Source organism: Myxine glutinosa, chromosome 5, assembly GCF_964187855.1.
Source record: "Myxine glutinosa chromosome 5, kmMyxGlut1.1, whole genome shotgun sequence".
In the NCBI taxonomy this organism is placed as follows: domain Eukaryota; kingdom Metazoa; phylum Chordata; class Myxini; order Myxiniformes; family Myxinidae; genus Myxine; species Myxine glutinosa.
In genome coordinates this window covers 71,350,241-71,365,541 of record NC_136265.1, presented here as the reverse complement: position 1 = coordinate 71,365,541, position 15,301 = coordinate 71,350,241, and the positions used below count along the sequence as shown (strand labels likewise).

General features: G+C 42.7%; 1 long non-coding RNA gene across 1 annotated transcript; it reads right to left on the bottom strand.

Annotated features, from left to right (window-relative positions):
• Positions 1 to 502: 502 nt before the first annotated feature.
• On the bottom strand, positions 503 to 8,413 carry LOC137428368 (uncharacterized). Its single transcript, XR_010984693.2, has 3 exons — positions 8,326 to 8,413; positions 5,558 to 5,617; positions 503 to 640 (listed from the first exon to the last, which is right to left on the bottom strand). It is a non-coding gene; the product is annotated as an uncharacterized LOC137428368 (long non-coding RNA).
• Positions 8,414 to 15,301: the final 6,888 nt, after the last annotated feature.

Here is a 15,301-nt window from a genome sequence, read left to right as displayed (position 1 = left end):
TTAATGTTCGCTCTTTCATGAGCCTCGATCTTGTATACAAAAACAAAAAAAAACAAAACAAAAACAAAACAAAAAAAAAACAAAGAAAATAAACGATCTCAGATGTTAAAGGAAAAGGTCCACACTTACTCCATTCTCGTGGAGGTCTTGAATGCAGATGTTGTATCACATGATTAGATAATTATGATAAACTTGTCTTTCAAACTTGTCAAGTCCCAGTAATCTCATTTGGTTTGTTATTTACAATTTATTTCCGCCGAGTGAATTGGAGAAGGAAAGACTTTTAAACTTTAGCTTCTTGTGTAAAGTGCACAACGGTCTCTGGGGAATTTCAAATTGAACCAATATCCCTGTCTCGACATAAAAACAGATGAAGTGGGGAAACACTTTGAACGCATCTACAATTCAACAAGGATATCAAATAAGTAATTTATTCAGGAAAATAAACAAAATAAGTAAAGAAAGTGTGATGGGAGCTCTCCGTAACTCGGCTTACCTTTGAGTAGCTGCTCAGCTTTGCTCGGCTCCGTGGGAGGAGACTCACATGATTCCTGCTTTACATCCACATTGCTCAAAGCATCCTGGGAGGTCTGAAGAGAGTTACTCTGGAAGGTTTCCATCTTGACCAGAGGAGCTTCATCTGTAAACCATGTGACATCATTATATTACACAAACAAAAAGGATAAATGATTGAATCCAATGAAATAAATAAAAACGAAGGATTTTCAAAGACAATTTGGTCAAATCCCAAGAAATAATTGTCACAAAAATAAACGTCTCAAAAAGACATCTCAATTCATATGTGGTGACTTCAACTGTCATCATGCCAGCTGGTTGGGTGTGGGTTCCTCTCTCACCAGTCATGGCACCTCAGCAAAGGACTTCTGTGACTCACTGGGATTGACACAATCTGTCAATTTCCCGACCCAGATCTCAGCCAATGGAGTATCTTCTCTTCTAGACTTGGTTATGACAAACTTCACTGCTAAAGTCTGCTGCTCTTCTTCTGCTCCAATCGGTTCTTCTGATCATGTGCTTGTCAAAGTGGACATCTCTCTGGCCATTCTCAGAGAGCCTCCTCAGCGTCGATGAGTCTGGCATTTCACTCAGGCCGACTGGGACGGTCTTCAAGCAACCATCAATCGTCTGGATTGGTCTCCCATCTCCACTGCCTCTGACATCAATTCTTCCTGGGAATTCTTCCAAAGCAAACTGCTCTCTCTCATGCACAGATTTATCCCATCTCGTCTTCAGTTGTCTAACCCTTCCTCCCATCCATGGTACACTGAATCTTGTGGTGAGGCAGTTGCCCTGAAACAACTTGCCTTTGCCTCTTGGAAGGCTAATCCAACTGAAGACAATCTCAGTTCCTTCCACCAAACTCGGAACAAGTGTGTGTCTACCCTCAGGAGTGCCAGGAAGCACTATCTCTCCACACTCAAGAATGAACTCTCAAACCTGTCTCCTTCCTCCAAATCCTGCTGGCGTCTGGTCAAATCCGTTTCTGGTGTTTATTCCCCCTCCATCCCCTCCCTTACCTCAAATGGCCACACAGTTGACATCGCACGTGACAAAGCCGAATGCCTCAACTCTGTGTTTGCCTCAAAATCTTGTGTCCCAAACCCATCTCTCTCTGTTCCCACCTTTCCCAGTCGAACCCAACTGCTCCTGGACTCTGTGTCCTTCTCTCCTGACAAGGTGGAGGAGTTTTTGTTTAACCTCGACCCTGATTCTGCAATTGGACCAGACGGCATCAGCCCACGGGTCCTAAAATCCTGCTCTGCCACTCTATCTCACCCTCTCTCTGCTCTTTTCACGCTATCTTTTGCTCAAGGTCATCTGCCAGCATCCTGGAAATCAGCAAACATTACCGCTTTACACAATAAAGGTGCAAAAACAGATCCTTGCAACTACATACCAATCAGCCTGCTCCCAATTATCAGCAAAGTCATGGAATCCATCATTGCTTCGGATATGAAATCTTTCCTCTTCTCCAATGGCTTAATCTCTGATCATCAATTTGGTTTCAGACCAGGTCACTCTACTCTGGACATGCTGCTTCTGCTGCCTCAACAATGGATGGAGGTCCTCAATGCCAAACAGGAAATCAGAGCTGTCTCCCTTGACATATCACATGCCTTCGATACGGTCTGGCACCCAGCTCTGCTCACCAAACTCTCCTCCTATGGTATCCATGGAAATCTCCATGCATGGCTTGCGGACTTCCTCTCTGGTCGCAGTCAACGTGTGGCCCTGAATGGATTTCTCTCATCTCCCCTTCCTGTTCAGGCTGGAGTTCCCCAAGGCAGTGTTCTGGGCCCTGTGCTTTTTCTGGTCTTTATCAATGATCTCTCCGACTCTCTGGAAAATCCTCTCTATCTCTTTGCTGATGACTCCACTCTCTGCCGCTCCATTCGTCTTCCCTCAGATCGGCAGTCTGCAGCCTCCTCACTCTCTGAAGACCTGGACAAAATCACAGACTGGTCAAACAAGTGGAACATGGCTTTCAATCCTGACAAATCTCACACTCTTACAATGTCTCTCCGAAAAGATCGACTGGACAACCCTCCCATCTACTTTCTCAACAATCCTCTCCAAGAAGTTCTGTCGCTCAAGCTTTTGGGTCTCACTATCTGCCATGATCTTTCTTGGGAAAACCACATTTCCAAGCTGGCCTCCAAAGCCAGTCGCTGACTGGGCATCCTCCGTCGTGCGAAGTCCTTACTTGGCACACCTGAGCTCCTCACCACATACAAGGCTTTCATCCGCAGCTCAATGGAATACTGCTCTCCCCTCTGGGCTGGTGCTGCTGCCTCACACCTAGCTCGTCTTCACGCTGTTGAAACCAAAGCTTTCAGAATCATTGGAATCTCCCGTGATGAAGCTATCTCTGAGGGCCTTTCACTCACTCACCGCAGGCAGGTAGGTGGTCTTTCTGTCTTCTACCGACTCCTCTCCGGCCTTGCTCCCCCAGCTCTCGCTGTGCTCTGTCCCCCAAATATTCCTACAGGTCGCACAAGATCTGCCAGCAACCCTCTGATGGTTAAACTGCCGAAATCTCGGCTCTCTGCTCACCTTCACTCTTTCATTCCACTTTTCTCCCGCCTCTGGAACAAACTCCCTCACTCCCTTCAATCCCACTCCTCCCTCCAGGTCTTTAAAACAGCTGTTCACCACCATCTCTTATCTTCCCCCATCCAAAACCTTGATCTTTTCTACCCCCACTAATTCACCCCAGATCCACCTTGTTTGAAATTCCAACTTCTTTCATGGAAGTCCTGGCAGTGTCCATATGTTTTATACCTCTCCCACCCCCCCCCCCCCTTCCCATGCCTCCACCCCAAAGCCCTCTCCCTCCCACAGATCTCTCAATGTCTCCATGTCTCTCGGTCCCTGCTCTCAAATGTTGTATTTGTGTCCTTCCCCCTCTCTCCCCATCTTGTCTACCGCTCCCGATGTTATATGTTTTATGTGTCGGTTTGTCTTTCTGTGTGATTAATGTTCGCTCTTTCACGAGCCTCGATCTTGTATCCAAAAAAAAGAAGAAAAAAAAAAGGTGACATCATTATATTACATGAACAAAAAGGATAAATGATTGAATCCAATGAAATAAATAAAAACGAAGGATTTTGAAAGACAATATGGTCAAATCCAAAGAAATAATTGTCACAAAAATAAACGTCTCAAAAAGGCATCTTAATTTATTAACATTGACAAATGAAAAAGGAGTGAAAATCAAATCAATAGAATTCATCGGATATCTATGTATCTTTTTGTTCACGGTTTTTTTGCAAAGACCGCTTGGCCAACACCACAGAATTTGGGACACAGACAAAGTTCGACTCAGGGATTGTACTCAGGGTATTTTCATTCCCACCTCAGTGTTTAAAGACCCCAAATACCCCCATCATCTCTCAGGAACTCATCCCATGTTTTCCTCGGACGGCTCCAGTTCTCCTTCCATTCACATTCATATTTATGCACCTCTTCACACAGCTGCCCTCCCCCATCCTTTCCATGTGTCTGAACCACTTCAACCTACCCCGATGCATCACCTCACGAATGCTCACAATACCTAACCGATTTGTGATTTCCACATTTGGTTTCTTGTCCTTCAGTGTCACGTTACATGTCCATCTCACCATTCTCATTTCATTTCGTTCACACCTCCGTTCATCCTCCTTTTTGATCGCCCAGGTTTCACTGCCGTACAACATTGCACTACGAATGCAAGCAGTTAAAAGGTTCCCCTTGAGTTGGAGAAAGATCCCCCTTGATGTCAATCGGGGAAACAACTCCCTAAACTTCCTGCAACCACTTCATCAATTTATCCATGAGAGGATTTGGTTAAATATTGATGGTGTGTATGTTATCCATGATCATATGGAGATTTATATGGTGGTCATTGGTTGAACATCAAAACAAAAGCCGCCGTGTTTTAATACTTGTTTCAGTTTATTTTGCTGACGGGGCGGATATGTATTTGGAGTTCCTGTATAAGAAGGTTGCGGCAACCTGGATTTTGACGCTATTTTGTTTCCATCGAACACAGCGTATGGAACATGCGCCCATTGTGCTTGAAGCGCAATGTGTTACTTTGATACCACACAAGACGGAGATTATATTCCTTAATGCTTTCTTGTCATTCTTCCAACTCGTCACTGATGTGTGCCTGATGTGAGGTGTGCAGAGTGTGTTCGTGGAAGAGATACACAGGTAGTGACTGAATGCAGAAATTTGAAAGAAATGTAAAACAGAAATGGAGTCACACCAAAAAGACTCCAGAATAGAAAAAAAAACAATTGTGAGTGAAAAAAAAGAAAAATAGCTTGGGAATATCGATTGATCGATTGTGTGCTCTGCCTGAAGCCAGGTCCGAGGCTGCTTGCCAAGGGTGATATTGGGCCTGAAGAGGAAGGGAAAAGGTGGTTGTATTGCCTTCCAAGCAGTTAGTCAGGGCAGGAATTGTTCATTTGAGCAGGATGCTGGTGATAACTCACCTCTCTTGGTTTAAAATGAGAAAGAAGAAATTGCGAAAGAATAAAGAAGGAATAAAAGAAGGCCACATCAAAATGTCGATGAGCCACAAGTGAAGGGGACATTTCTTTCCAACTCTTAATTTATTTTAACACAAGTACTGTGCCACTGAAAACATGTGTGTGCATGTAATCCTTCACATGTGTGGAAAAAATATATGTAACACATATGCATATGCAATCATTATTTTCTATTATCATTAAATATGCCATCATTTTGACACAACACAACCATATAATTCTCAAGAAGTCTACAGCGTTGTCCGATATACAAATAATACAGGGGATGAATATTGTTGTTCATGGTAAATTGGAACAAGATGGTGTAGACGGACCACGTGACCACAATTTCCCGTGTTGAAACCGCTGAACTGAGAAAATATAGAATGATTGTAACCCAAGTGAAGTGAAGCCGCCGTGTGGCCATCTTGGGGAGCACAACTCGACTCACATAAACTCGTTATGTAACAGGAACATTGTTGGTGTTTAACATTATATAACAGGAACATTGTGGGTCAAACCTTTGATAAACGAGAACTCATCAATGAACTCGGTCTCCACCTTCACCTTCACAATAAAATCTGAAAATAAAAACATCACATTCAAACTCAAGTTTAAGGAGCATTTCTAAAGAAAATCGTCATCACAAGAGATATTCAGAAAAAGCGAACTTTTCAATCCCGTGAAAAATATATTTTTGAAACGACTTGGAAAAGTAAAACAACAAAGAGTTTTTACTTTCATAAAATGAAGGAAACAAACCCAACAATCTCTCTTGGTCAATATTGACAAACTAACAAAGGTACCCGGCATTGCCTTCCCCCTCCAGACTCCTCACACACTCCCAACAGACTCCCAACGGACTTCCACCACACTCCCTCCGGACTCCCACCACACTCCCTCCGGACTCCCACCACACTCCCTCCGGACTCCCACCACACTCCCTCCGGACTCCCACCACACTCCCTCTGGACTCCCACCACACTCCCTCTGGACTCCCACCACACTCCCTCCGGACTCCCACCACACTCCCTCCGGACTCCAACCACACTCCCTCCGGACTCCAACCACACTCCCTCCGGACTCCCACCACACTCCCTCCGGACTCCCAACACACTCCCTCCAGGACTCCCACCACACTCCCTCCGGACTCCCACCACACTCCCTTCGGACTCCCACCGGACTCCCACCACACTCCCTCCAAACACACTTTAGTAGATCACAGGTGATGAAGGTTGTGGTCATTTTTCATCAAATCCTGTGCGTCGTTTCAGACAAGAAGTTCCGAGTTGCAGGTTCAGGTAAAAAAAAAAGGTTCCGTTTGAAAGATAATAATTAATTTAATAAAAAACACCGATTTTGAAAAAGAAGAAGATGCGATATTGATTTCTTCACGTGGAGATTCAAGAGCAAAACGTTGTTTATTCTACCAAAGGTAAACGTTGTTTATTCTACCAAAGGTAAACGTTGTTTATTCTACCAAAGGTAAACGTTGCTTATTCTACCAAAGGTAAACGTTGTTTATTCTACCAAAGGTAAACGTTGTTTATTCTACCAAAGGTAAACGTTTATTCTACCAAAGGTAAACGTTGTTTATTCTACCAAAGGTAAACGTTGCTTATTCTACCAAAGGGAAACGTTGTTTATTCTACCAAAGGTGAACGTTGTTTATTCTACCAAAGGTAAACGTTGTTTATTCTACCAAAGGTGAACGTTGTTTATTTCCACTGAAGGGAAACGTTGTTTATTCTACCAAAGGAAAACGTTGTTTTTTTCCACTGAAGGGAAACGTTGTTTATTCTACCAAAGGTAAACGTTGTTTATTCTACCAAAGGTGAACGTTGTTTATTTCCACTGAAGGGAAACGTTGTTTATTCTACCAAAGGAAAACGTTGTTTTTTTTCCACTGAAGGGAAACGTTGTTTATTCTACCAAAGGTAAACGTTGTTTATTCTACCAAAGGTGAACGTTGTTTTTTTCCACTGAAGGGAAACGTTGTTGATTCTACCAAAGGAAAACGTTGTTTTTTTCCACTGAAGGGAAACGTTGTTTATTCTACCAAAGGTGAACGTTGTTTATTCTACCAAAGGTAAACGTTGTTTATTCTACCAAAGGTGAACGTTGTTTATTCTACCAAAGGTAAACGTTGTTTATTCTACCAAAGGTAAACGTTGTTTATTCTACCAAAGGTAAACGTTGTTTATTCTACCAAAGGTAAACGTTGTTTATTCTACCAAAGGTGAACGTTGTTTATTCTACCAAAGGTAAACGTTGTTTATTCTACCAAAGGTAAACGTTGTTTTTTTCCACTGAAGGTAAACACTGTTTATTCTACCAAAGATAAACGTTCTCGAAAGAGACGGAAAATTTCTGTCGTAATATTTGTTAATAGTTTTGATAAATGTGCATGGAAGGAGAACACAAACAACAACAACAACAACAACGTGTTGCAAAATATTCCTTTTCGCGCGTTTTACATCGTCAGTGATCCTCACAGATTGGATGTTATATTATGTTAGTGAAGTAAAACATGGGTAATGATGAAACCTGGAAGTGAGGGGAGGCTCACCTATAATAAGGTGTGGAGGTGATTATGTACGAGGGAACCGGATCAGGACATCGACACGATCTCGTACGAGGAACCCGATCAGGACATAGACACGATATTGTACGAGGGGACCCGATCAGGAGATGGACACGATATTGTACGAGGGGACCAGATCAGGACATCGACACGATATTGTACGAGGGAACCCGATCAGTACATCGACACGATCTTGTACGAGGGAACCAGATCACGACATAGACACGATATTGTACGAGGGGAGCAGATCAGAACATCGACACGATATTGTCCGAGGGGACCCGATCAGGAGATAGACACGATATTGTGCGAGGGGACCAGATCAGGTCATAGACACGATATTGTCCGAGGGAACCAGATCAGGAGATAGACACGATATTGTACGAGGGGACCCGATCAGGAGATAGACACGATATTGTACGAGGGGACCAGATCAGGAGATAGACACGATATTGTACGAGGGGACCCGATCAGGAGATAGACACGATATTGTACGAGGGGACCAGATCAGGAGATAGACACGATATTGTGCGAGGGGACCAGATCAGGCATAGACACGATATTGTCCGAGGGAACCAGATCAGGACATAGACATGATATTGTACGAAGGAACCCGATCCGTACATGGTGTGATTTTCCATATCAATGATTATTTATTTAAATAGGACACAGCACGGACGCCGCACGGGAACGAACAGTACGTACTGGGTCCAGACTCCTCATTCCCAGAAGAACGTCCCGGACTGACCCTGTTTCCTCCATCTGAGCCGCTCCTCCATCCCGGGGGATTCGTTCTTTGCTCCACCATGGACACATCTCCCTTCATCGCGCACATTTCGTGTGGTACAGTGTTATACAGTACATGAGGTACAGTGTGACACAAAGTCCGTGTTCTCAATCGATCGCTGAAAAGAGTTGATTCATCAATTCCAATCCGCAGATTCGGCACAAATCTAAAACTTCGTCAAAAATGATAAAATATCTGAAATTCTGGTTCGAACCAAACAAGGACTGTTTGTTATTAGAACTTTTAAAAGCGATCCTTGGTTATTTTACCGAACTAGAAATCATAATGAAGATCATTTTGGAAACTTAACACGAAACATCGGCTTGTTCCGTCAGGCACCGTCTGGAAAGAGGTTCATGCGGAACGGATGGCTTGGTACGGGATAGCAAGCTGCTTGTTCAGGGAAAATGCCCGATATATCAACGAACAACTGGGAGAGCGAGGAAAGAGGTTGATGCGGAACGGATGGCTTGGTAAGGGATAGCAAGCTGCTTGTTCAGGGAAAATACCCGATATATACACGAACAACTGGGAGAGCGAGGAAAGAGGTTGATGCGGAATAGATGGATTGGGAAGTGATAGTGTAGGAGCTGGGCTCCAACGTAAATCGGAAGAATGGACGCGACAAAAAGCTGGAATTCGTCCGAGTTTCTTTATTGTGTCAAATCAACTCGGGTACTCTGAAAAGCCCGTTTATCGGGCAGCAATATATATACACATTATCCCGGAGCGTTTGCCCGGGAAAGGCGAGACCGGGCGTGCCCGGGCGTCCTGGGCGAACCCTGGAAAGGCGAGTCTGGACATGCCCGGGCGTCCTGGACGAGGCCTGGCAAGTCGAGAGCGGGCATGCCCGGGCGTCCTGGACGAGCCCTGGAAAGGCGAGCCCGGCATGGTGATCGCTCCGCGTCCTCGGTAGGTGCAAGGCGATTGTGTATACCCAGCGGTAGCCGCTACAATAGCAAGCTGCTTGTTCAGGGAAAATACCCGAGATATCCACGAACAACAAGAGAGCGAGGAAAGAGCAGAGAGGAATAAAGAGAATTGGACAGACTGGAAATAGACAAAGAAAGGTCATTGGAGTGGAGAAGAAGGACGAGAAAACGTGGGAACAGGAATACTGCACTGTAAACTGTAAAGGGTGGAGACCTGTAATACCCTCTCCCACCTGGAGTCGGCGCTGTACGATACACATTTGCATAGAGAATTTGCGACGCACCCACACTCCCATCCCAAGTTTGGATGCAATCTCGGGTGAGAACTGTCGGAGAAGTCGTGTGACAAACACCGGTCCGTGAATTTTCGTCTGGATGAAGAAATTGTTTTTTCTCTTTAGTAGAAAATTTTCTCTGATGCTTCTTCTTCACCTTTCCGACTTTCTTTCTTTACCGCATGTTCTGTCTGACTCTTTCCTTTCTTTTTTTTCTGACTTTCAGTGGCTTTTTTCACACTGACGCACATCGAGAAGCCCAGGACGGGGACACTCACAGGGCGCCGTTGGATGGGAACTTTATCGAATAGTCACAGAAAAAGGGAAATGAGGCAGAAAACTGCAGCAAGACGTTTATGGACACAATTATCAAAATGTGAAAAACAGATTTTTACAAAACAAAAATCACGATTAATTCAAACCATTTTCAACCATCTTCCACGGAATGTTATATCCTTAAAATGTTGATCCCGTTTTTGTGTCGCAGAAATCAAAACACATTGACAGTGATCATAATCTGAGTTGTCAGGTTCATAAACAGTGCCACACAGCAGGAGTTTCCACAGTTCAAAACGATTATCGTTAAAAGTTTAAACAAAAAGGAACTGTCCATGTTAAAGTTGCGCACACGACCTCGGACGAATGTGGGACAATGACAAAAGCTTTCTTATCGTCGATGCAGGAGGTGGACAATTTAGTTCTTCACATTTTGCAATTTTCCAGTATAGTCATGTTCAGTAAATTGATCCACAACAACCTCTCTTACATCTCTTTTGTTCTGCCTCTAAACCTCCTTGCTGTGTTAGATGATGGTACATCGTTTCTGATGATTCCTGTAAGCAGTTTGTTTGGGGCTGGGAGGAATGTTATCGGACGGTATTTGTGGGGAAGGTGGGTTCGCTCCCATTTTGGGAAGAGAAAGGTGTTCCCAGCTATGAGCCACTCATCCACTCCCTTTTCCTCTTGGATCAGTTCATTAAATGTCCTGTTGTTGTGATTGTGAAGAGCATCAGGTTGTTTTCGCCAGAAATTTGGAATTCCATCCAAACCTGGGCGTTTGAAGTTTGGCATTTTTTGAAGTTGTTTTCCAATTTCCTCTTCATCAATAAATCAATGGGGGCATTTCCTCGAGATGTTGCTTCTTCTTTTCCAAGTTTGGGATCCATTCTGCTTCCTTGTTATTTTCTTTTTGATCTTAAAAAAATCCTTTAAAAAATATTTACAGTTTTTCTTTTTCAGGGGGAGTTGATATATTCTCCTGTTTTTTCCCCAATTCATAGTAAAATCTCTTTTGTTTACTTTCAAACACGTGGTTTTGTTTTCTCCTGTTGTTTCCTTCTTCATAGTTTTTTTTTATCTTCCTCGTTATCATTTCTATTTTGAGTTTGTTTTCAGCACCCAAGCACTCGATGTCTTTGTCTTCGATTTTGTGTTTGATTTTTTTATTCTTTGCATTCTCTCTTTGTTAGTCTTGGGTGTCTTTCCTTTCCTGAACTGTTGTATTTGTTCAACTTCCTTCCACAGTTGCTCTCTTTGTGTCTCGAATCTGTCTCCAAGGTTGAATTTGGTTTCTATTTGAAGGACCTGGTTTTTTTCTTCTTCTGGTGTTGTTCTCCCATTACTTTTTCTTGAATAAAGAGTTCCGCTCGAAACAGACATCGATTTCCTTCAAGGTGGATGATATTGAAATCATTATTAGCCGTGTCGCAAGACGCTGGTCATAGTGCCCTCTGCTGTTGTTGTTGTTGTTCTTCTTCTTCTTGTTCTTCTTCTTGTTCTTGCAGAGAAGACAAAACCTCAAAGCTCCACCCATTGTGGGAGAGGCTTCATATAAACAAATATCCACCATTTTATTGACTCGCATAGCTTTGAGGCCTGTTTTGTAGGCCCATGGTGTCTTCCTCTCTCACACAGTTTTATTTCAAATCAAATTCGATATATCATTTCATTTTTCACAGTCGCTAACATAGTTTTAGACTCGGTTGAAAAAAAACGGGAAGAAAATCTGATGAAAGTTGCCCTTTATAGAACGAAATGAATTCTCAAAGGCCTGTAACTTCAAGTCCATTGAGATTTTTTTTTTTTAAATCGCGGCATGGTCAGTCATACACCGCCCGAAATAAGAGACGGGAAAATGCCGAGATATATATATTTTGTTTAAATCGCGGCATGGTCAGTCATACACCGCCCGAAATAACAGACGGGAAAATGCCGAGATATATTAAAAATTCGTCCATTTGATGACAATTGTCACGATGAAATATTTAATTTATACGTCGTCACAATAATGTGGAGAGAGGAGCATAGCTTCGTTCACGTGTCGCCACATACGGGAAATTGCCGAGATATATTTTTTTTAAATCGCGGCATGGTCAGTCATACACCGCCTGAAATAACAGACGGGAAAATGCCGAGATATATTAAAAATTCGTCGCCACACACGGGAAATTGCCGAGATATGTTTTTTTTAAATCGCGGCATGGTCAGTCATACACCGCCTGAAATAACAGACGGGAAAATACCGAGATATATTTAAAATTCGTCGCCACACACGGGAAATTGCCAAGATATATTTTCACTTTGCACAAAAATAACATCAAGTAATCGAATCAAAAGGAATGTCCTGTGCCTATAACATCGACGTTATAGGCACAGCTGCATCTAGGCATTGTGTAACATCGACGCGGCTTTTGTTTTAATTAAAACTTTTTGTACTTGTTTTTCTTATTGAATGGCTGGTTTCATCTCACTAAGATTTTTGTCCATTTATTGTTTTCTATGCGATAAAGTTTTGGTCTTTCACTCAGTTTTATCAATTTCATCTCTTCTATTTTGTTGGCTCACTCTTCTTCTAGTCGAAGCTGCTCTTCTTCATCTTCACCATCCTTCTCTCCCTCATTCTGCTGCTCTCCCTCATCTTTCTGCCCATCAACATCTGCCTTTTCCATTCTTTTCCCCTTCGTTTGTGCCTGATTCTCCTGGTCTTTCTCTCTGAACTGGTCTTGCCCCTCTTTCAGGAGAACACCGTCATTCTTTCTTTTTGCCACACTCTTTCTTTGCTTCCTTTGCTCCGGCTCTATGTCGGGGTTTGGTCCCCCATGTCATTGCACAGCCAACACTTCCTCTCATGCCATCTTGGCCAAATTCCTGCCATACAAAGTGTGTGTGTGTGTGTGTGTGTGTGTGTGTTTGTTAGAAATGTGAGGAATAGAAATGAATAAAACGAGATGTGTGTGTGTGGTTTGTGTCCGGCAGTAAACAATTTTCATGCAATTCACATGAAATTTAAGAATTTGCAATTTGGATCACTGAAATGGTTCACCACTTAAAAGTTAGAAGCCGATTGTTTTTATTTTAAGATTAAAAAGTCAAGGTTGCATAAAAACGCAGATTTTCATCTGATTGACCTGAAATTTAAAGAATTTGCATGTTGGGTCACACAATTGGTTCTGCAGTCAAAAGCTATAAGTTAATTGGTTTGTTTTTTTCATTAAAAGGTCAAAGGTGCACACCAAGGGTGCGTAAAAGCGGCCTTGGGGAAATGCCACGACAAGCTATCTGTTCACCTTAACACAGATTTCGCCCAGTGGAATATCCCATGGGAAACATAGAAAATGAAGATGCTCCATCGCGTGACGCTTTGTCGTCTTATCACCTTTGGTTGGGATTGGAAAAGTAACGGCCGACTGTATAACGGTCAGACAGACAGACATACAGACACCAAGTTGCGTGTTGTTGTACAATTATGTTTGTGTGTCCTTTTTCTTTGGTCTCCATTTGTTTGTCGTCTGATTTCATCACTTAATTACTTTATTCGGACGTTGTATTTGCATTTATGGGTTTTTCTGATTGCAATAATCTTTTTAAGTGAAACTTTATCGGCTTTTGAAGATACTTCTTGACTTTTTAGTTTCTCATGGAAACTTTTTCTGCGTATCTCCAACCTATCATGCGTGGAATATACTTTACAATAGAGGATGGTCTCCTCTGTGGATCAGCTTGCTTCCTTTTAATCCACGAGTTTGCTCGTTGGCACATTGGATCAAATTCTCATTGTTCAGTCTTCTCGTCCTTGTAGTATACCTGCCTGCTGCACTGCTTGAGCATGAGCTTGTCTTTCACAAGGACCAGATGTGCTTTGGTCAGGACGGAGAGTGCGGGGGCAGGGAGTTATATGTCAGTTATTATTATTGCCAAATGATACACCTGTTATTGTTGGTTTTTTTTGCAATTTGTTTTGTAATAAGAATGCCTTGCCCTGGGAGGTCCTATTAAACTGCTCTGTACACCGAAAAAAGCACGCGTTTCGAAATACGGGGATTGCTCCGGATTATTTGCAGTTAATTGGAGTAACTCATGAGATCATAATGATCATTTTGGTACATCAGAAAACTCCAGTCGAATGTCACAAAAACCAACACACACACACACACACACACACACACACACACACACACACACACACACACACACACACACACACACACACACACACACACACACACACACACACTCCGTGAAGAGTATATTTTGATCATCTTCAGTTTTGTCATAGTTTGGGGGCCAGGCGTTATCTCTTCAGGTTTGCGCTTTCGTTTAAAAAACAGTCTCATGAGGTTGATATATTCTCTCTTGCGTGATTTCTTTCATGTCTTTTCATTGGTGAGGGATGAGCAAAAGCCTTGTTGCAAACAGAACACATGTAGGGCTTCTCTCCTGTGTGTATTGTTTGATGAATTATTAATGTTGCTCTTTTAACAAATGCCTTAAGACACACAGAACACCTGTGGGGCTTCTCTCCTGTGTGCATGTTTTGATGTTGATGCAAATACGATGAAGAAGTAAAACCCTTATTGCAAACAGAACACTTGAATGGCTTCTTTCCTGTGTGGATTATTTGACGTTTATGCAAATACGATGAAGAAGTAAAATCCTTATTGCAAACAGAACACTTGAATGGTCTCTGAATTCCTTGGATATTCTTGAGAGAGTCTGTACAGCTTTTACAACTGCGGATGGAAGACACACTGTGAAATGCATCTTTTTTTTGAGAATCAGTGTGTGTCATCTGACGATTTAAAACTTCTGAGCAGAAAAACTGGGAACAGTAGGAACAAGAAACCAGTTCCATTTGTTTCACTGGAAAGACAAATCAAAAAAGCATTCAAAATTCACCAAAACATTAAAATATTGCAGAATTGACAAGTATTTCTCTCAGATTAGATTAAACATTTGACATATTTCTGCACTTCGCTCAATGGAAAAGCTCCATATCAAGGATTGAAAAATAGGACCACGACTCCTGAAGCTCACCTGGATCAGGAGCAACAGTCACTTCAATCCCCCACAGACTCCCTCAACCCTGATATTTTTAATGCCGTGAACAAACTTTGGTACATCACGGGCGATTAAGGTTGTGGGCAAGTTTCATCGAAATTGTGTGTGCAGTTTCAGAGAAAAGAGCAAAACCTATCTTGGGGGGTGGGGGGCGGGGGGAATCAACCCTACCCACCTACCCCCCGTAGACCACTTTAATGAGCCCAGATTTTGTTGTGGTCAATATACCCTCGTTCAGCATCAAATATGAAGCTTGTGGCCAAGTTTCATCAACATCGTGTGTTTGGTTCAAGCGACAATGACTGAAGTGTTTGCAGACACTCACTCACTCACTCACTGACTGACTTATG